The sequence below is a fragment of the Nanorana parkeri genome, unplaced genomic scaffold (genome assembly GCF_000935625.1).
Source record: "Nanorana parkeri isolate BGI_ZX_2015 unplaced genomic scaffold, ASM93562v1 scaffold80, whole genome shotgun sequence".
Lineage (NCBI taxonomy): Eukaryota > Metazoa > Chordata > Amphibia > Anura > Dicroglossidae > Nanorana > Nanorana parkeri.
In genome coordinates, this window is record NW_017306348.1 from 408,773 (window position 1) to 430,050 (window position 21,278).

The following is a 21,278-nucleotide window of genomic DNA, read 5'->3' on the forward strand; positions in this document are numbered from 1 at the left end:
TATATTTGTGTATTGGCTTGCTATTAATGAGCAAGGGAGAGAACACTGAGGACATAATCTGCATTGCTGAACTGACAGTGAATAATCAAAAGCAGAGAATTTAGCTATCCAGAGCCTCATACAGCAGGTCGGGGAGGGTGAGAGTGAATTCCTACTCCACTTAGGGGCTAATTTGATAAGTGCAATAGAGCAATGTAGTGATGCAAGGCAAGAGACAGCAGCCAATCAGTCACCAGCTTTTAATTGGAGGTGGACTGGGATTGGTTACTAGGGGTCACTGCACATCATTGCATTGTGTTAATTATATAGCAGAGGAAAGGAGCATAGAAGCATTGCCCATAGCAACCGAGCAGATCAATAGTTTTTCAAATACACCCATAAAACCCATTTGTTGCCATGAAGGACACTTCACACTTTCTATCCTTCATATTCATTGAATACTCTTGCTACAGGCGTAATTATAAAAAAAAAAAAGAATAAGGGAAATTAATTCACAATCAGCAATAATATCTTACTGTTCTGACCCAAAGAAAGGTAACATCTGATTACTATGAATCAGTACATATCAAATAGCCCTATGCACAGCCTGATTGAATTAGCTCCTGTTAAGGTATTAGTTAATATTCTATTGTATATGCCTCAACGCATTCACATAACAGGAGGCAGAGATATGCCATTATCAGGAAACTGATGAAAAAAAGCTATACAGTATTTAGCGTGGGAAGCAATCTAGTCTACCAAGCACAGTTCTTTGAAGCTGCTTATGAGTTTGCAGTGTTTGCAGTGTATCACTGTACGCTGATCATTAGACATTCTTGCTTTGCAGTCTTCACAGCTAGCATTGCTGTGACTTGCTGCTTTAAGTCAGATGGCGGGAGTGCGCCTGCTCTCTTACATATGTATGAAGTGGATCATACTCCCCCACATCCAGTCTGCCAGGGACAGGCACAGTGGAGGAACATTGAGCTGCTGCAGAGACCTGACAGCTGAAAGCTTAACACTTCTCTAGGGTATAGGATTCTGCTCTGTGAGCCCTGCAGCCTGGAATCCAGGGTTAGTGATCTGGACTCTACCGCCATCTGAACCTTATACACAATCCGTCTATGTCTCTGCAAACCGCAGACTGGATGTGTTGAACTGCGAGGTGCTATGTTGCTTCATCACCTGGAGTATGTGTATCATCATCACCACCCCCAGAACAGTATTTACTGCAGCCAACTGCTGAGGGATTCATTCTGCCAGAGGATAAGGTATACAAGAATGAAGAGGGTCTGGCTGGTATCCTGTACCAGGGACTTGGCAGCTTCTCTTAGGACCCTTTAAGTAATCAGACCTCCTGCACTGAATCTTTTTTGAAATTGTATCTACTCCCCCACACCCTCTTGTGTTGTGCATGTTGTGGTGCAGATTCTGACCTGATGTAGCAGTGTAGCTAAAAAACAACAACAGCACACCCTGTTTAAGGCTAAGAGAAGAAACTAGATCTCCCCACCAACCTATCTACATCTCAAGACAAACCTAAAAATGTGAATAACTTCTTTACCAGATATACCTCATTGGGGTAAATTCACAGCTGGTTAACCTTTACACTGTCGACGAGAAGCAAGCATCAATCAGTCCACATTTGCCTCTAAAAACCAAACCTGATCTATTTCTGCATCCAGTCTGTTGGAGAAAAACAATCACCTTTTGTAAGCCATTTTGCCATCCTTCTACTTTCTTTCCAACAAGCCTCTTTTAAATCTATCTCACAAAACAAATGACTGCCAGTTTTAAACCTTCTCCAAGACCCCACTGATGTCCCCTAAGTGAGTGTGGGTTGGGTCAACAGGATTAAATTTGCTCTGGTACCAAATGACCTTCCTCAACATCTTTGAGGCTCTGTTGCAGATTCTGATGAGTGATCTTCTTCTCGGTTCACTTGGGCCTCAGATACTTCAGAAGATGGTATGGTCCCATGTCTTCCTACAGTCCCATCTCTCCCTAAAAAAATGAGCTGACACACTGCTGTTGTCAACCCCCCTCATCTGGGGATCTTACCATAGGATCAGTGACAAGCACCATGTGAGAGGTCACCGTCCATCATAAGGTAAAAGTTTTGTGTGCTATCCTAATTGTTTTGTGGAACCACATATGTTTAGAAAGTTATACAAAAACCTAAAATAATGTTGGCATTCACAGACAATGGCTTATGTAGTTTTCACCTAACTACTGACCCCTTAAATAGATCTAGCTCGTCTTTGGCATTTATACATCCTTCATGGTCATTCGTCTGCTCATTTGTCTGCAGCCTATTCCAAGCATATACTACACTTACAGAGAAGGCTTTGATATGGAAATAAATTACATTTCCTTAGTAAGTACATCTGCTTTCTCCGTGATTATATTACCTCAAGATGCCCTAGGCTGATAGGGTATATTTAGTTAAAATCAATATAGCAATTTGCAGCTGCTTAGTTATTATCTGTTTTCAATTTCATAGTAATTCTCTTTGATGTATGATGTACAATTTTCACATGTATTTGTGTGAGTGTTTATGTATGTATGTATGTATGTATGATTATATAAAGTGAAAGTGAGGCAGGGAGAAAAAGGAGAGAGTGAGAGGAGATGGAGGAAGAGGTTGGGAAGGAGGGAATGAGAGAGAGAGGGGGAGAGAGAGAAAGAGAGGGACAGATGAGAAATTAAATGAAAGAAGACAGGTAGAGAAATAAATAAGAGAGGGCTATAGAGAGACAAAACAGAGGGAAGTAGAGACAAGACATTTATTGAAATAGAAGAGAGGAAGAGAGGGCTATGGAGAGAAAGAAAAGAGGGAAGAAGAGACAAGACATGTATTAAATAGAAGAGGAAGAGAGGGCAATAGAAAGACAGAAAAGATGGAAGAAGAGACAAGACAGGTATTAAAATATAAGAGAGGAAGAGAGGGCTATGGAGAGACAGAAAAGAGGGAAGAAGAGACAAGACAGGTAATGAGATTGACATATAAGAGAGGGCTACAGAGACACAGAAGAGAGTGAATCAGAGTTAAGACAGGGTACGAGGAGAGTGAAAGAGAGAGATACAAGACAGGAAATGAGAGAGAGAACAGGGAGGGGTAGAGGTAGATAAAAAAGTGAGGGAAATAGAAAATGACAAAGAGATAAGAAAAGGAAATAGAGGGAAAAGAAGGGTAGAAGAGACAAGACAGGTAGAGAAAAAGAAAGAGAAGAGAAAGAAAGAGTAAGAAGGCTGGTACAAAGAGACTGAGTAAGAAAATAGAGCGGATGAAAGAGAAGACAGGTAAGAGATAGACAGGGAAAGGGAGCAAAGACTGGTAAATTGAGAAATAAAGAGGAGAGAGAGAGATTAAATAGATAAGACTGGTAACAAAGATTTTAAAAAGAAAGAGAGAGGGAGAAAGAGATGAGAGAGAAGACTGGTGAAAAGGGAAATAGAGAGAAGAGAGGAAGAAAGAGATGGAAAAGAGAAGACTGACGAAAAGTGAAATAGAGAGAAGAGAAGCAGAGAGAGATGGAAGATAGAAGACTGGTGAAAAGAGAAATAGAGAGGAGAGAGGGAGAAAGAGATGGAAGAGAGAAGACTGACGGAGAGAGAAATAGAGAGAAGAGAGGGGTAGAGAGAGATGGAAGACTGATGAAAAGAGAAATAGAGAGAATAGATGGGTAAAATGAGATGGAGGAGAGAAGACTGGTGAAAAGAGAAATAGAGAGAAGAGAGGGAGAAAGGGAGAAGACTGGTGAAAAGAGAAGAGAGAGAGAAACAGATGGAAGAGAGAAGACTAGTGAAAAGAGAATAGAGAGAGAAACTGATGGAAGAGGGAAGACTGGTGAAAAGAGAAGAGAGAGAGATAAAGAGGTGGAAGAGAGAAGACTAGTGAAAATAGAATAGAGAGAAGAAAGTGAGAAAGACATAGAAGAGAGAAGACTGGTGAAAAGATCAAAAGAGAGGAATAAAAAGATGGAGGAGAGAAGACTGGTGAACAGAGAAATAGAGAAAAGAGAGGGGTAGAGAGAGATGGAAGAGAGAAAACTGGTGAAAAGAGAAATGAGGGATAGAGGGAGATGGAAGAGAGGACTGCTGAAAAGAGAAATAGAAGAGAGGGAGAGAGGGATGGAAGAGAGAAGACTGATAGAAAAAGAGAGAGAGAGAGAGAGAGAGAGAAAAGGGAGGATAGTAGACAGAAGACTGGTGAAAAGGGAAATAGAGAGAAGAGAGTAGACTGGTACAAGAGAAATAGAGAGAAGTGAGGGAGAAAGAGATGGAAGAGAGAGGACGGATGGAAAAAGATATATAGAGCGAAGAGAGGAAGAGAGTGATGGAAGAGAGAAGACTGGTAAAGAGAGAAAGGGGAGACAGGAAAGAGGGGTGTGAGAGACAAAAAAGAGAGAGAAAGAGACAGACAAAGAGATGAGAGTAAGAGAAGAGAGGGAGACTAAGGAGATACAGAAAAAGAGAGAGAAGAGAAAGAGAGGTAGGGGATAGAAAGGAGGAGGAAGGAAGGGTAGCTGTAGAGAGGGAGGGATGGAGAAGAGTATGAATAGGGGAAAGAAGAAGGTTGAATTAGAATTGAAGCCATGGAAAGATTGCAGAGAGTAGGGCTTCCCTTTTAATCACACAAATAGACAGGGAGTCTGTAAGATAGGATAATGATATATTCTCCCCCACCCCCCTCGGGCAGCTCCTCTGGGCAGGGAGATCATCTGTTATTAGCTGGGTCAGTGCTGCACTGGGAAATGATGGAGCTATGCAACCATTTCCAAGTCTTTCTATATTAACAGAATTTAAGCAAGTGTTCAACATCCTCAATAAATGTTGGAATTTAGCAAGGATAGGGGCCTGGCCGTGCTGAAATCTTTAGTTCCACATCACCAGGAACATCATGCGTGCTCTGCCTGTTTCTTCAAAGTAAACATACATTTAATGGTAGAGACCAATGCTACAGTTCTCTTTGCAAACAAGGGCTGAAACTTGGACCCATCTAGCTAACAAAAAAAGCTATAATGTTTATTTAATAAAGAAGTCGTGTTTTTTAAATACAAATGAGGGCCAATTGAATTATTTGTTTTAGACTTCCTGAAACTGGACAGCAAGTGAACATGGGCTAGAATGGAAATTGTTACCGTAGTAAGTCAGTTTCTGTATAAATGAACATAAAAGATCTGCTCTCTTGTGTTACTTCTGTAATGAACATTTTCATGTTTGGCCACTAGGGACACTTCCATCGATACATTAATATTATCTTGCCCAAGCAGACAGCTCCCAATCAACATAGCATATATGGGTAGCAAAAAGAGCACTCATGATGTACAGAAACCCCAACAACCCATCAAATTTTAAAATCAATTTACAGCAAGTAAAACAATTGATTGGTTGTCAGAGACTGCTGCATTATGTAAATTGCCATTTGCCTTATTAACCACTTCATGTCTGGACGGCTAGCCCCCCTTTAAGTTTCAACTTTTGTAGATGTGGCAGCTTGACTGATGATGGATCCTTTGTTTGTAGGCTAGGTTCACACCGTTGCATCTGACTTGTCCTGAGATTTTTAGCGCATATTTAAGCCATGCTGTCACGTGTTTGTACTACCTTTTTTGTTTTGCCAAATAAAAAAAGCAATATATGCTCTAACATGGTTAGGTGCCCACTTTGTGTGATCTGATTCATGTTTTTTTGCATGCTGTTGCAAGTGCATCTATGTGGCTGAATATGTACTGTATTTTTATGACATCAGGTGGTTTTATATAAAAATTATACTATTAATACCATTTAAAAGCTGAACATTCTTATTAAAATAAGAGATTCCTAGTCCCTCTGGTGCTTGCACCGGCCCTTATATTGGGGATGTCTGGGGTCATATATTAGGTGGCGAGTGACCTTCCTTATCAGTTGTTCCACATTCGGCATGCTGTGGCCAGCTTCTTCAATATTTGTAAGGAGCCTGGATGAAATAGTGCCTGCTAGAGCTAAGACAAGCCAAAAGAGTGCTACAATGCATGTTATATGCCTTTTCACACTTTGCTATTGAAGGCCATTGGGCCAAGAATGCATGTTGCCGCAGCAAATAATGCACTTGTACTGTTTCCCAACGGAAGGTAGTGTGGGGCAAAGGTGTGAATGGGCCCCATAAAAAACAATGGCAACGTCTTCTGTGTTAACGTGCCTTAGGTAAGGTGTGCTAAATCGTACAAGTGTAAACAGGGCCTTACTTTCAGTAACCGTACTAGATATTTTCTTTCAAGACATGTCAGCATCTGCTATGATACACTGATAGATAGGCCTGATTCCTGTATTGATTATTCCTATATGTTTACAAATATGAAATATAGCATTTACCCGAGGGCTTTGTGTGTCTGGCAAATAGATGGATTATAAGGTTCTAGTAGTCACCATGTTTTATTTTTCTTTTGTTTAAAAAGTTGATTGTTTACAGAGCTCAATGGCTGAAGCTGAAATTTACACACACAAGTATATAAGTCAGTGTTGTACATATTGTCGCAGCTGTCATGCTTTGCATCATGCAATGAAAAAAGATTTACAGCATGTTGCATGTATGACAGGCGGGGCCACATTTGTCAAATTTGAGCACTGCAATGAATGGGTACATGGTTGCAACATTGTATTGCAATAGGACATTTCTTTTTTGGATTTAAACAAAGTGCAATCAGGGTAGTATCACCTCATGAACGACGGGCAGCCACTGCTCTGTGGTGGATTGCTTTTCAGAGGGCGGGGGGAGACTTGTCCTGGTCACTAATGTCAATGCCGGGAATGAAAAGTGAGGGTAAATCCAAAATGTTGAGTTGCCACCAGAAGAGGCATATTGGGGAAATCTTCCAATGTGGACACTTGTTCCTATGGCAACTGCCTAAGAAAGGCTTTCCCTCACATTGGAAAAATATCCTCCCCCTTCCTGTTGAGTCTACAGTACAGGAAGTAAAGGCAAATCTCCTTAACCCCTTGCTGCCTGCCCATCGTAAAAATACGGCGGACGGTGGATGCTTCCCGGCGAGTGGACATACATTTACGTGATTTTCTTTCTGCTCTCACACTCCCCCTAGCAGGCACGTGCATACAGAATCCCGCCTGGAATGTTAACAGCCGTTACCGGCTGTTACATACAAGTGTTCGGCTGCCTCTCCAGCCGACCGATCGCTTGAATAATCACACACAGTGCCGCCCCCCCTTATGTCGCCACACGCCCACTCTGCTGCCGGTTATCCCGGGCACCGATATCCCCGCTGCGGTGCCCAGGATGAGAACACCGGCACAGCGGCCTGTACAGAGAAGGAGGAGAGATCAGCATTCCCCACTGCTGATCTCTCCTCCTTCTCTCTCTAAAGGCGAAAGTGATGTCTATTACATCACCTCCGCCTTTATCTGTAATGTATCTGGCTGCTATAGCCAGATAAGAAGCTGGTGAAGCAGATCTCTGCTTCATCAGCTTCATTGGGGGTCCCCAGGTGACACGAGGGTTCTTAGAGAAAAAGTAAAAAAATATGAAAGTCTAATATAAAAAAAATAAGAAAACACCCCAAAAAGTTTTAAATCCCCCCGCGTGCACGCACTTATAAATGTACATAAGCGGCAGGTGCACCTACGTGCGAAAACAACGATTACACCACACATGGAGCATATCACCGCGAACGTTGCAGTGAGAGCAATAATTGTAGGGCCATTAATCACTGATAACACAAAACTGATGAGTGGTAAAAGCTTTTAAAGCATAGCCTATGACCAATTCTAGGCATGGTAGTTTTTTGTGAATTCACAGGTGCATACCCTTTTAAAGCTTGACATGTTTGGTGTCTATTTACCTGACGTAAAGAAAAGAATAATGTCACCAGCACACCGCAATAGTAAATCAATGATCCATTTTAATGGCACATTGCCATTCATGGGAGTGGCTTATTTTTATTCTCACTGTGTGATGTCTATATAAAGTTGATGAATCTTTTAGTGATGTGTAATTCTGAGTCTGATGAAGGGGACCCCTTGTGGCCCCGAAAGCGCTTGTATTGGATGGCAATGTGCCATTAAAATGGACCAATGATTTACTATTGCGGTGTGCTGGTGACATAATTCTTTTCTTCCGTGGTCACTACGAGCACCCACCCAGTTTTGTTTTTTTCCCGGTAAGGAGTGCAGCAAGACATCTTGTTTCTAAAAGTTTATTTACCTGACGTTACCCCGTCTTTAACATTTTACCAAACAAATTGGGTGCTGATAAATGTTTTATAACAAAATGTTTTATAACAAAATGTATGGAAAACATAATGCAAACAATGTCAGTACTTTTTTCATTATACAGTAAAAAATAAAAACCCCAGTGGTGATTAAATACCAAAAGAAAAAGCTCTATCTGTGCCTAAAAAATGGAATAACATTTCATTTCAGTACCGCATTCCATGATGGAAATAGTGTCAGTCAAAGTACCGCAGCGCTGAATACTGAAAAATGGCCTGGACAGGAAGGGGGTTCAACACCTTGGTCATCAAGTGGTTAATTAGACACAGATGGTGAAAAAAAAAAAACAGCTGTGTTAACCCTCACCCCTACTCTATCCAAAATTTAAAAAAAAAAAAAGTTTTGGCTTTAGATATACATTAAAATTTTGTCTAAGTTTAACAGAAACAGAGTTAGTGGTGCAGGGCGAGGCTAGATACAGAGACAGGTTTTATGAGGATTTCTTTATACGCTTTTCTCACCGTGAGCACTTTGAACAGCAGTTCTGGTGAATATATGACCGAGATCTGCATGAGTTGGCTGCTGGCCATTAATTAATAGTTGTCTAGTGACATTATGATCACTAGCCATAGGGAGACACCCAGATAATGTTTATCGAGAAAAGTGATTTCCTTATTGGCCGCTGAGTTGTAGTATAGCCACAGCGTGCTGTTTCATCAGGGACATGGATACCCCATCAATGTCTTTCTTTGTCTCAGTCATTAACAGTGTACTTGAAATCATTCCAGCTTTTATTTTTACAACAGTGTTGTTCTCCTCCATGAATTTCTACATCCACCCTTTTTTATTGTCCCCTGTGGGTTCCATTGTATTGCAATCTTCCATGGTTCACTGTCATCTTTCTGCAAAGTATGCCTAATCCAACCTTTTGGTTTAATTAATTTTGATGTTAATATCTTTCTGGTTAGTCATTCTCTGCGGATCCTCATTTGAGATAACCTTGGGCCATGGTGTCCTATAAATGTGTCACAAACAATGATTTACAAAGCTTTGTAGTTTTTCTCTGAATCTCACTGATAACTACCTTATGTCTGACAGCCATGGAATAAAACAAATAGTATGCAATGCTTAAAGAAGAACTCTGGAGGTGTAGCTGGCATGCAAGGTCCTTCCATGGACCAGGGCAATGATCTGCATTACTTGGTCCATGTATCTTCATTCTGCTAATTACAGAGCTGCTGCTCTTCTGGTCCTTGAGATCAGTTCTACAGCCAATTAAAATATCATAGACTCCCTAGGGGCCACCAGTCAGTTTGACTGGCAGCAAAGTGGCATGAAGGAAGCGCAAGTGAGCCGACTTGGCAAGTAGATCTTCTGTTGTAGTCTATAATAGGTGGCTGATAAGGCCAAACTCTAGCAAGTTCTAAAAAACTGTTCCAATGTATGCAGTTGATCAGCCATTAAAAATATTTAACTCTCACCCTGTCCATTGAGCTGCACTAGATCAATGCAGGCACAGAGCAAGAGTACTTAGAAAATGATTGATTTCTGTCTGCCCCGCTACACCATAACTCTGCTGTTTGAGGTGCTCCTCATGCCACCGCAGAGCATTGCAACCCGCAATGGTGCATAGAGTTGAATGGCGTGTCTTTTTGTGACACTTAAAGTTAAAAAAGAGAAAAAAAGGACACAGTGTGATGCACAACACACATCAGCATGCACACTTTTTACCAACCGGGCTGGTGTGAAGGAGCCCTTAATGTTTTTTGAAAAATGACAAAAACATGTCTTCTGCCCTCCTTCATTGTCCAATTACAGGCCGGGGGCGAGGTGGTTACTGGATCCACTTAAGAAAAAAACAACAAAAACATCCAGTGGTGCTACACTTGCACTGCAAGGGCTAACTGGACGTTTTTGTCTAGTGGAGCTTTGTAAAAGATACCCAATCCCCACTACTGCTGGTTCCAAAACCAATGTTGCAGCCTCTTTTCCCCTTCACTCTGGTGGTCGGAGGCTTGCTGATGTCATTACATCAAATGCAGGGCCCATAGCCAGGATAATGCCGTGGGACAGTCCAGGAGCTAGAGCGTAGTGAAGTGTGCTAACCACTGAGAAAGCGAAACCCTCTTCAACTTCTTCTCGATATGTATTTCATTGTATTGTAAGAAGGACACTTGAGTGTAGTCAGGAAATGCAAGTAAAATGCAGTTTTATTAAGGGCAAACACCTTTCAATCAACACGTTAGACTTCCCCTGTTAAACAAGACAGCTTCCAGCAGCAACATAAAGGCCAACATTTCATGCAGTTCTCATAATAATCTGCTTTTCTTCAGCATATTATTATTATACAGAATTTATAGAGCGCCAACAGTTTGCGTAGCACTTTACAATATAATGAAGACATTACAATCACAATACAATTCAAGACAAGATGGTAAGGAGGGCCCTGCCCCTGAGGGCTTACAATCTAAAAGGGAGGAGAAAGTGATACATGAGGAGGTATATACAGTCCTCAGTTTTGCTCAGTAGCTTTCCTCAGCTCAAAGCCTCTCATCACACCACTGTGTGGTACTCACACTGCTCCCCCTCATGGGTCATTGACTCTCTCAGCAGTGTCCAACAGGTCCCTTGGGTCACCGACCTTTCCCGGCTGTTCCACGTGCGTCCAGTGCGCACCAGAGTCTGCTTGTAGCCGTGTGCCTCCTGCACACACACAACTCCCAACTCTCCTGAACTCTGGTCCAGACTCCTAATAAGGCTGCTCTCATCCAACTGATCCAGCTGTACTGGTTATTGGCAACACCTGGCCCCGGGATGAGAGATTCCATCCCACTATAGTCCAGAAAACCTGGAAGAAATTAAAAAGCCAGTTTCTTCTCTGCAAAGGTATTCACATGCTGGAACCTTTCAGCCCCTCTAGCTAACAGGGCTATTCACAAAAGGGTGAAGAGTTTGGAGAAGGCAGGAGAAATGAACAATCTAGGACAACATAGCTGATTTGGAAACATTCTCCAATGCAGCTCACTATCCAGTTCAGCTATGTTGTCCTAGATTGTTAACTTCTCCTCCCATCTCCAAACACTTCACCCTTTTGTGAATAACCCTGTCAGAGTGTTCTTGGGGACTGTGTTGCCAAATTATATTGTGGCATTGCCATACCCTTCTACAGTATATGTCTGCTTTCCGGGAGCAGGGGAGGAAAATATCCTAATCTGAAACTGTGAACTGTTTAGACAGCTTTACATATTTTAAAGTAACATTAATTTGCTCACTCAATAACACTATCAGGGTAATGTACATGGACACTACTCCCTAAAGAAAAGTCACACTGTATGTAGTATGTGAAAGTGGCACTAATAGTATTCATAGCTGTGTACACAAAAGTCCCCACACACTTTAAAGCGGATGAGATCTCAGACTTTTATATCATGTCGCTGTGATGTTGGGAAGCCTATTGTTTTATGTAAGACGTCACTGGAGACAAAATGACGGTTGGAAATTTCCATCTGTGGAATTACTAAAAAGAAAACTCTCTCTGCGATAGAAAATGTGGTTTCTCTATTATACGGCAAATCATTCAACAAATATGTATTCATTAATGTATTATAGTCCCTAATACACAAACCAGTTTATGGAAACTGTGTTGATACTACAAAATGATGGCACATCTACAGAAGAGCCCTGGGGCCATGCTAAAAAAAATATGAAACATCATTCTGTGTTTCAAAGTCAGAATTCTGAGTTTGACATTCAAAATTTTAAAAACAGAATTCCGAGATGAAAAAGCAGAATTCTGAGTTTAAAAGTCAGAATTCTGAGATTAAAAGTCAGAATTCTGACTTTAACACAGAATTATGTTTCATATTTTTTTTAGCATGGCCCCAGGGCTCTTTCATACACATCAGTTAACAGCGAGATATTTTTTTTTACTCGGGATGTATCAAAATACTGATCGAGGGGACAGAATGTTTCCAATACATTACAGTGTAGTTTAATAGTTACAAAGTAGTTATAAAGGACCCTTACCCCCTTTCATGAAAAATCACATCAGCATTCAGCTCTGCATGCTGATATGAAATCATCTTATATTCATTAGTTGAACAAATATATTTTGTTTTTACTTAACATGATTGTTTTCCACTTCCTGGTCCTCTTGGGCTTGAGTGATGTAATCCGTGTCCAATCGTTGCATGCTGGGAAAGTGACATCAGCAGATCATTGTTGGGAATTGTCATCTGTGATCTCAGGAGATCTCAGGGAAAGGCATTTTCCTCCCCTGAGATGATGTGCATGGTCACATGTCCTAGTCACATGTGCCAGTGCTCCAGGGACTATAGGGAAATGGAGTAATCTGCCCTTAGTAAAAATGGCCACCATGAGAAGACTGGAGAGAAAAAGAAAGATAAGGAATGCAAAGAATAAAAAGCCGGCAATTATCTATAGGTTTCTGTTTGTAGATTGTCCTTACTAAACATTTCTAAAGGTGTCTTTGTTGTCATGTTAAAGATATGGATACATTTTCTCTTTAAAGCGAACCTTTACCCACTTTCTCTAAAATCACACCGGCATGCCGCCTTTCTGGTTGAATGAGGCACTGGTGATACACCCCTGGCCTCACAGATGCATCCTGGGAAGGATACATCACCAGTGCCTTTGTGGGTATTCTCATCTGTAGACTGCAAAATCTAGCAAGATCTAGGGCATTTTAGATATGCCTTTCTGTTCCAGAAGGCAGACCCAGAGTTCCAGGAAGTAGAGGGAGATGGATTCATCTGCCCTTGGTAAAAATTGTCACCATGGAAAGATTGAAGAGCAGAAATAAAAAGGAATTCATAGCATACAAAGCCGGCAATTATCTAGAAGTATGTGTTTGTAGATTGTCATTACTAAACATTTCTAAAGGTGCCTTTGTTGTCATTTTTAAGATAAGGCTGAAACTCCTTTTTGAAGTGCAACTAAAGCCAAAGATGTTGAGAGGGATTCGATCACCTGTTAGGGACAGCCCCCCTCCCAAATTTTGGGGTGTCATCAGAACAGGGATAGATGGGAAATCTTTCAATGGGGACTATTTCTGGTGACCGTGCTGACCACCAGGGATTTCCCTCTCTTTGGGGGAATTTCCTCTCACGCCCTGTTGTGGCTATCACATAGGAAGTGAAGAGAAATCTCCCCAATGGGACACAGATGGCAAAAAACACATGACAGGGGTTATAACTAGGGATGCACTGATACTATACTATACTAGTATCGGTGCCAAAACCAAGTATGTGGGCGAGTACGAGTACTCACCCCAATGCTCCAATGCCTAGACCGATACCCGAACTTCCGGTATCAGGAAGCCGGGCAGCGAGTCATTACACGCTGTCCGGCTTCCTGATTGGCCAGAAAGCTGGATCCATGCTTCCTAATCACCTGGTGACGAAGGAGCATGAAAACGGTTTCCCTGCTAATCGGGAAGCCGGGTGGCGAGTCATAACACGATGTCCAGCTTCCTGATTGGCCAGTAAGCCGGTTCAATGCTTCCTCGTCACCTGGTGAGGAGGGAGCATGGAGAGGCCTTCCCTGTTAATCGGGAAGCCGGGTGGCGAATCTTTACAAGCCTCCAGGCTTCCCGGCTAATCAGGAAGTCAGATGGCAGGTCATTACACGCCGCCTGGCTTCCTTAATGGGACTTCCGGTATTATTATTGGCAAGTACCAAAAAAAAAATACCGATACTCGTACTCGATACCGAAAAACCGGTACCGGTGCATTCGTAGATATAATCTTCCCTCACTCTATACAAATAAAAAAAAAAAGATCTTGACCTGACAGTTTTATGTTAAGGTAGGAAAAGGCCACTGGTCCATTCAGTTCAGCCTAAGAGCAGGTAATCCTGACTATGTTCAACCAAAAGATAAGGGGGCCAGGGAACTCTCACATTAAATTAAATGTAAATCCGAATTCAATGTAATCAGAATTACATTTACTTTGCTAAATAGCCATGTATCACACACAATTGACTTTTTTTATAACATACTATATTAATCTATTTTTTGTAACCCTTGTTGCACTCCAATGCTGCTGATCTCCTGCCACCTCTTTGCAGACACTTCTTGTATACATGCACTCCAGCAACGGCTGCATGGCATTTGTCAGGGCGATTTTCTGATGGTGACAACAGTGGACCATGCTTGTGGAATGTGTGCCGAAACAGCCGTCTCCATTGGAAGCCCGTATTACAGATGACAAAACAGGAGAACAATTGAGAGATAAGAACAAGGAATTGCCTAAACAAGGACTTGGTTGATGGCAGGCATCATTTTAATCAAACCTGCAGATTTTGAAATGCTGAAAACGAATGTTAAAATTACATTTTGCATGAGATTTTAGTGATTGGGTTTCCACATACTGCAGATTGAGACTTTATTTCCCAGGTAACATCAAATCACCAGTTACCATGGTTTGGGTAGTTCATTGTTAACTTTGTGATCTTTTGTTACCTTGGGAATTAAGTGTTAGCTTAGAGTGTGGCTGCTTCCTTATAATCTGGCTGGTTACAATGGTTAGTTTTTTATCCATATTATCCTTTTATTCAGGCAGTGTAAAGACCAAAAGGGATCAGAAAAAGAAGTTACATATGGCAGCCATTCAGATTTGAATGAACTATAGGGAGATTGGTTATGTATGAATTCTGATTGGTTCCTAGTGCTAGGTACATATTACATTTCCCCATGATGAAATAAGCATGCCTACCATGCAAGGGTGAAGCTAGAAATCACAGGTCCCCATAGCAAAATTTTGTATGGGGACCCGTGATTTCTAGTTACGCCCCTTGCAGAGCCCTCCTGAGATACCAAACAGCCCACGTGAGAGTGACCCTGCAGAGCCCATCGGCAGGCCCTGCCACCTCCCCCGCTGCTGATTGCCAGCCCCGCCTCAACCTCCTCCTCAACGGATGCTGGTAGGCCCCACCTCCTCCTCCATCCCTGGGCCCCGCTTCTTCCTCGCTGGCGACACTGTGCCCCGCCTCCTCCTCTGTTGCCATCGCCAGGCCCCTGCCTCCTCCACCTCAGCTGGCGGTTGTCTCTGACTCCGCAGCGGCTGTGAGGAGGAACGCACTTCTGCAGAGATCACTGACAGGTTGTCAGTGATCTGGACAGTGGAATGTTCCTCCTCACCACCGCTAGTGACAGCCAGCAGCCTGCGATGCCATAGCAACCCAGGTGGCCCGCATGGCATCAGGGGGGCCCCTTTGTCCCTCGTCCTGGCTGGCCCCCCTGTGCCCCGGGCCTCTTTAAGGTGAAATAACAGCTCCCACCCACTTCTATGGGGCCCATCTGCCAGCCAGGAGACGGAGGTAGGGGGGCATAGACGTCAATGGGGATGTACTGTGCAGGCATGGCAAGGAGTAAAAGTCCACTGCAGGATGCCAACGACTGAGGCCGGGCCCATGGAATTTGGTAAGTATTCATCTGTGCATGAGGGATCTGTGATGTCACCTTAAAAGGGGTCTAAAGGACGAGCACAGTTTGTTTTACAGTGAACTCATCCTTTAACATGAAAATAGTGTTTTTAGGTTCATTTTAACTGCAGGCAAAATGGCTTCCTCCTATGGACACATGCACACACGCATAAAAATTACGCATTTTGGCATGTGATTTCTCACATTCATGCACGTGTAGTATGTTTAGAGGTATATGAGTATAATACACCTCTATTGTTTTGGCTAGAATTCATATTCTATTGGCTAGAATATTCATTTAGTCCAGCCTCTAGAAAGAAAGTCCTGGAGCAAAAGGCAAAAGAATAGGCGAAAGGACGGCATGACAGGGTGGGCAGGCAGTCAGGTAGAGAAAGGGTTAAGTTAGCCTAAGGAAGGTGCTCGGGTGTTACTTACCGTGATTGGCTGGGTCAAGTGGTCCAGGAGGAGCATCCAGGGTGGTTAGAGCAGGAGGAGGGGTGATCCAGGCAGTTGGGAGTCAGCACAAGGTCAGTTCACTTCCCGCCCTCCCTCCCTAACTTTATTTTTGTTTAGTTTTTTTTGTTTGTTTGTTTACTGCTTGTTTTAATTCACTTGCTTGTCTTTCAGAGGCTGGATCTCGGTGGCGTTGGTTAGGTCTGCGCATGGCGGGCTACGGTGGCTGTGGGCTGCGTCCGTGGTGCGCGGCCCTGTTTGTTCTCTGGCGGGTTCAGCAGAGAGAGAGGTCAGAAATAGGTGTAGGAGGTCTCTGCTGTTACTTCCCAATGTTGTCCCTGAGTCGGTGGGTTGCGGCTAGGGGCCAGTGGTTTAAGGGGGTAAGCAGAGATCTTCGGTGGTTGAGTAAGTGGTGCCTGCGCAGACCTCACGCCAAAGAATAGGTTACAGAGAAATTGTTGTTTATGGTGATAATTAATGTTTGAACGGAAATTATATATTTAAAGATATTTTATAATAAACGGCTGCTACAGCCATTTTATATCCAACCTGTTGTGGTCCATTATTTAAGGTGGGCATGGGTCATGGAGGGGTTAAGGGTTGTAGTCAGCAGTGGGTGGTTGGGTCATAGGACGGCTGTGCCTTACCCTGTCATGAATTTACAGCCATGTACACACTTTTTAACACGTTTACATGTAAATTATGCTGGTAAGCTCCTCTCCGAACGCTAATCTTTTTTTATGTCTGTGGCGCTCTTAAATTGGGATCTAAACGCAGCAATGTGCATGAAATAGAGCCGTGTTCAGAGCCATTAAAAAAAAAATTCGAAAAAGGCCTCTAAAAGTGGCGTTCTTTGTGCATGAGGCCGATGTGTAGCTCATTATGAGCGGAGGAGGAAGGGAGCGCTGTGAACACTGTCTGCTGTGTTCAGCAAAGGAAGATTGGACTGGGGGATCTGCTGTGAACACAACTTCAGGGCACCAGATGGCCGACTGAACTAAATGTAGGTGACGTTACGCCCGAGGGCTCGGTGAGTACAGAACTTTACTCAGAGGCAAGGAATGGTTAGGTGCAGCAAAACATTACCCACAAGGCTTTGAGAGAGCTGAACACTTTAGGGGTCATCCACACGGATGTTAAAAACTTTGCATACAGTGGCTAGTATGAATGCATCTGTATGCAGCAGTATACAAATCTATGGGCCCATTCAGACAGCTGAGCCTGGCAGGGTAATGTTGTGCTGTGTCCTGCAGTGCAAAATAATAGGACATGGCTGCGTCTGGGACCATACATTTCAGAATTCAGGGATGTCCTTATAATGAGGCAACCTTGGATGGTTGCTTAAGGTGGCACATTATTTGGGGAAGGGGGCGCAGCAGAGGGGTGGCCACAGCGTCCCAGTTTGCTAGAAGCTCTTAGCAACCTGTGGCACTCTGTTCAGCTTCCTGCCCACCTCACTTATGTCCTCTGTTGCCATCGGGCGTCCCGCCGAGCTCCTCGCAACCAATGATGTCAGTGAGCTGGACGGGACCGGGCTGAGAGCCACTGACAGCACGGCTCTAACACAGCCGCCTGTCCAACAGCATCCACTCCCTACTCCCTCCTGACTGGATCGCTATCAGCAACATCAAAGCCCCTCCCCCCGGTGAGCTGGACGGGACCGGACTGAGAGCCACTGACAGCACGGCTCTAACACAGCCGCCTGTCCAACCGCATCCACTCCTTACCCCCTCCCGACCGGACCGCTATCAGCAACGTCAAAGCACCCACCTCCCCCCGAAGTACTATCAGCTGCACTGTGCACACGTACTCCCCCATATAGGGTAGCGACAACCCTGTCTCAGCACTATAAGCGTCTGTGAAATGTTCATGTGTAGACTGTGTTAATGCACCCTCCTGGGCACCATCGCTGCTCATGTAAATATTAATAATGCTGTATGTAGCCAGCAGGGTCTGCACCCTTGATTCCACACTATTGATGTTGATACATCAGAGATAAGTGAGTACTGTGCAAAAAGATCTCGGCCTTCGGTCATTCAGAAATGGCTGAGACTATTCTGTGCATGCGTCGCATGAATGACTCATTTATGGCTGATATGCCAACAGTAAAATTGTGTAATTAGCAACACAGATGATGTTAGCTTCATATTATTGATATTGATAGTGGCGGCCCTAAATAGTGGTGGCGCCCAATAGGGATTATTTATGGTTGAGCAAAGTCCAGCCCTCCAGCTGTTATGGAACTACATATCCCATGAGGCGTTCCAAGACTCTAACAGCCACAGGCATGACTTCCAGAGTCAGATGCAGACAGAGTGCTGCCTTCCGTCCCCCCATCACTTTTGCCAATGTCCTGGCTTCCCAGTGTGCTTTGCATCACTTTTTCTGCTGCTTGATGTGAAGCAATCTCCATTTTCTCAAGACTACATATTCCATAATGCACTGCTTCCAGCAAGCAATGATGATGTTACATTGTTTAGACGTTGAGTTTTAGTTAAGAAGGCAGGCTCTGTGAGAGTGGTGACCACTACCCTGGTCATTTTATATGTATCGCTCGATGATATCTGATGTGTGTACTAAACAATCTATATGTAATAAAAATATAGAGTAAAGTAGAAAACTTTAGAATGATTACTTTGACTTGTTCATGCCAAATTCAAGATTTCAAATCTTATATAATTCAGAGTAATGAATCTCAACAGACAATTATTCCTCATTAAAGAATATAATTTGCTGTCAATCCAGATTCATAAAGCATTTTAAATATATATTGTACGGGGAAGTCAATGTCATTATCATGGATCTGTTCTTGTGCCAACAATGAGGCCCCTTGTTACCCGGGAACATGACATTAGATATATTGAGGAGCAAAGAAACCTAAAGCTAACCCCAACCCTAACTCTAACCCTAACACTTTGTTTATAAACAAAGTCATGTGATCACCATTTTGGTGCTGACCATCTGTAGAAGATATCTACTCTAAGGCAAAGATGGCGTCTGCGTGTGCACATAGGCCTATATTCCGTGTTGTTAGAAAATATACTTTTAGTGCACATGCACGCGCAACCGGGAGTGCGAGCAAAGGCGCACAGACGTCCGACGCATAGGAAGTGACGCCCCCTCTCTAAAAGACTGGCATATTTAAACGGTCGTGCCCTAACCACATTGCTGATGGTCTTCAGCTAGTGCTTCCTGTATACCTGTCATTCTGTTAGATTGCTTTACCCGTTTTTGACCCAGATTGCCTGACTTCCTGTTTGCTGCCTGCCCGTTGACCCTGGCCTGCTTATTGGACTTTGCCTCTGCTGATCGATTCTTTAGCTTGCTGCCCGACCGGTTTGACCCTTGGCTTCCACAACTATCTGTCTGCTTTCTGCTCCTGCTACCACGCTGCCCGTCCGGTTTGACCTTTGCCTCGTTTGACAATTCGATCCAGGACTTCTGCTGCACGGTGTCCAGTCCCTCCAGTGGCACTCGTGCTACTCGCTGTTCTTTCACCCTCTGTTCCCACCTCTGGGAAGTGCTAGAGAAGCCTCCTCACCTTACCAGTCTTACCCCAGGTACGTGATAGCTACCGTATGGAGGCACCATAAGCTGCCAGTATATAAACTAAGCTTTAGGACCCTTTCACACGATGAAACCCGTCCAACTGTCAGTTTTTCAGGCGGACCAGATTGGAAGCAAATGGTTAGTCTATAGGGAGTTGGAGGTAAATGGGCCTGTTTACATCCAATTACCTTTGAGGCTTGTTAGGTCCCCAAAAAATTCTGTTTTGGTGGACCTGATTTTGACAGATCTGACTCCCTATAGACCTAATATGGGTCCGGTTAGTTCAGTTTTTTTGGAGGAAAAAATTAAACGGACACGGATGTCACAAAAATAAATGGATGCCCTGCTGATCGGAACAGATGTCACCCATGTAAAAGGGGCCTTACAAACAGTGCTATTTGGCAGGAGCCATCCTGAAGCACTTATGCAAATATAGACTTTTCTTCCAAATCTGTGCAGTAATCCAGTGTGAACTTCCCATAATAAAGACCGGTCACTGCTGCTCTCTCTACTTGTGCAGGGTGACTGGTCTTGTCTCCGCCCCCTCCTGTAGTTTTTTGCAGGCAGCCTGTAGTAGGTGGAACCTGCTGGCCCCTCCCACATCTCTGCTCTCTGCACAGAATATGTACAGCACTGTGTTGATGTCCCCACTACTTGTATAAGGTAATTTGGGTATTTACAGGTATTTGGTGCCCACAGAGTGGATGTATATCCTTTGGTGCTATTGAGGAATATATGAAAATGAAAGTTTTTGTGCCCGGAGTTTAGCTTTAACTGTTGATCAATCGGGCTTTAGAATTTCTGATCGATTCCGTTGCCTTAACTATTGCCGAGCAGCCCGAAGCCCTGATACAACAGGCATAATATATTAATATTTGTATTTCCTGCTATATTAATGTAAAATAAGCTTGATTTAAACGTGATTATTAACTTTCTGCTCCCTTTCTGTATGGCCACCGAGTAGCACGTATAGGCCAGATGGCAGTAATGCTGACTACATGGTATGGGACCAGTTTGCAGAGCAAATGTTGTTTTGGGAAAACGTCTTCTGTCTAATCAATATGGCAGGAAAAAGCGCAATGATAGTGTGCAGGGTGCACTAACCCGTGACAACCAATCAAACTTCAGTTAATCGAAGACAGGTCAGCAAAAGATAAATCTGATTGGCTCCTTGCGGATTACTGTACTTTACACATTGATGTTTGCCTTATATATTAAGCCCATCGTCGGAGCACACCGACATGGTAATTCCGGTGGAGTAATCCTATGGGAAATTACAAAGGACAGCCTTAAAATCAATTCAGTGTATTGACTACAGTGAATTCCCCCCTCAACATACATAGGCTGACACAGCACTGTGTGTAACAAACTGCAGTCAGGGATTACTGATGATCCTAGCTCATCATGTAGAGCTTCATGTCATAAAAGAAGAAGAGGGGTCGTGACAACCGATCAATTCATTGTATAGTAATTATTCTTTTTATATGGCGGTAAGAATAAATATTTCTATACGTCATGTAAGGTAAGAAAAAATGATATATTTATAAATATGATATCAGGTAAGGAAAAAAATATATATATATACTGTATACATGTACATATATACTGTAAATATGTATATATCTATAGATATATATTACTGTATA

General features: G+C 43.1%; 1 protein-coding gene across 1 annotated transcript in view; it reads left to right on the forward strand.

Annotated features, from left to right (window-relative positions):
• Nucleotides 1-1,714: 1,714 nt before the first annotated feature.
• The window catches only part of LOC108804995 (leucine-rich repeat and fibronectin type III domain-containing protein 1-like protein), a 74,758-nt gene continuing 55,194 nt past the window's right edge, over nucleotides 1,715-21,278 (forward strand). The window contains exon 1 of the mRNA XM_018576948.1: nucleotides 1,715-2,089. The gene's annotated coding sequence lies outside the window, so the exon portion shown is untranslated. The remainder of the gene's footprint in view (nucleotides 2,090-21,278) is intronic.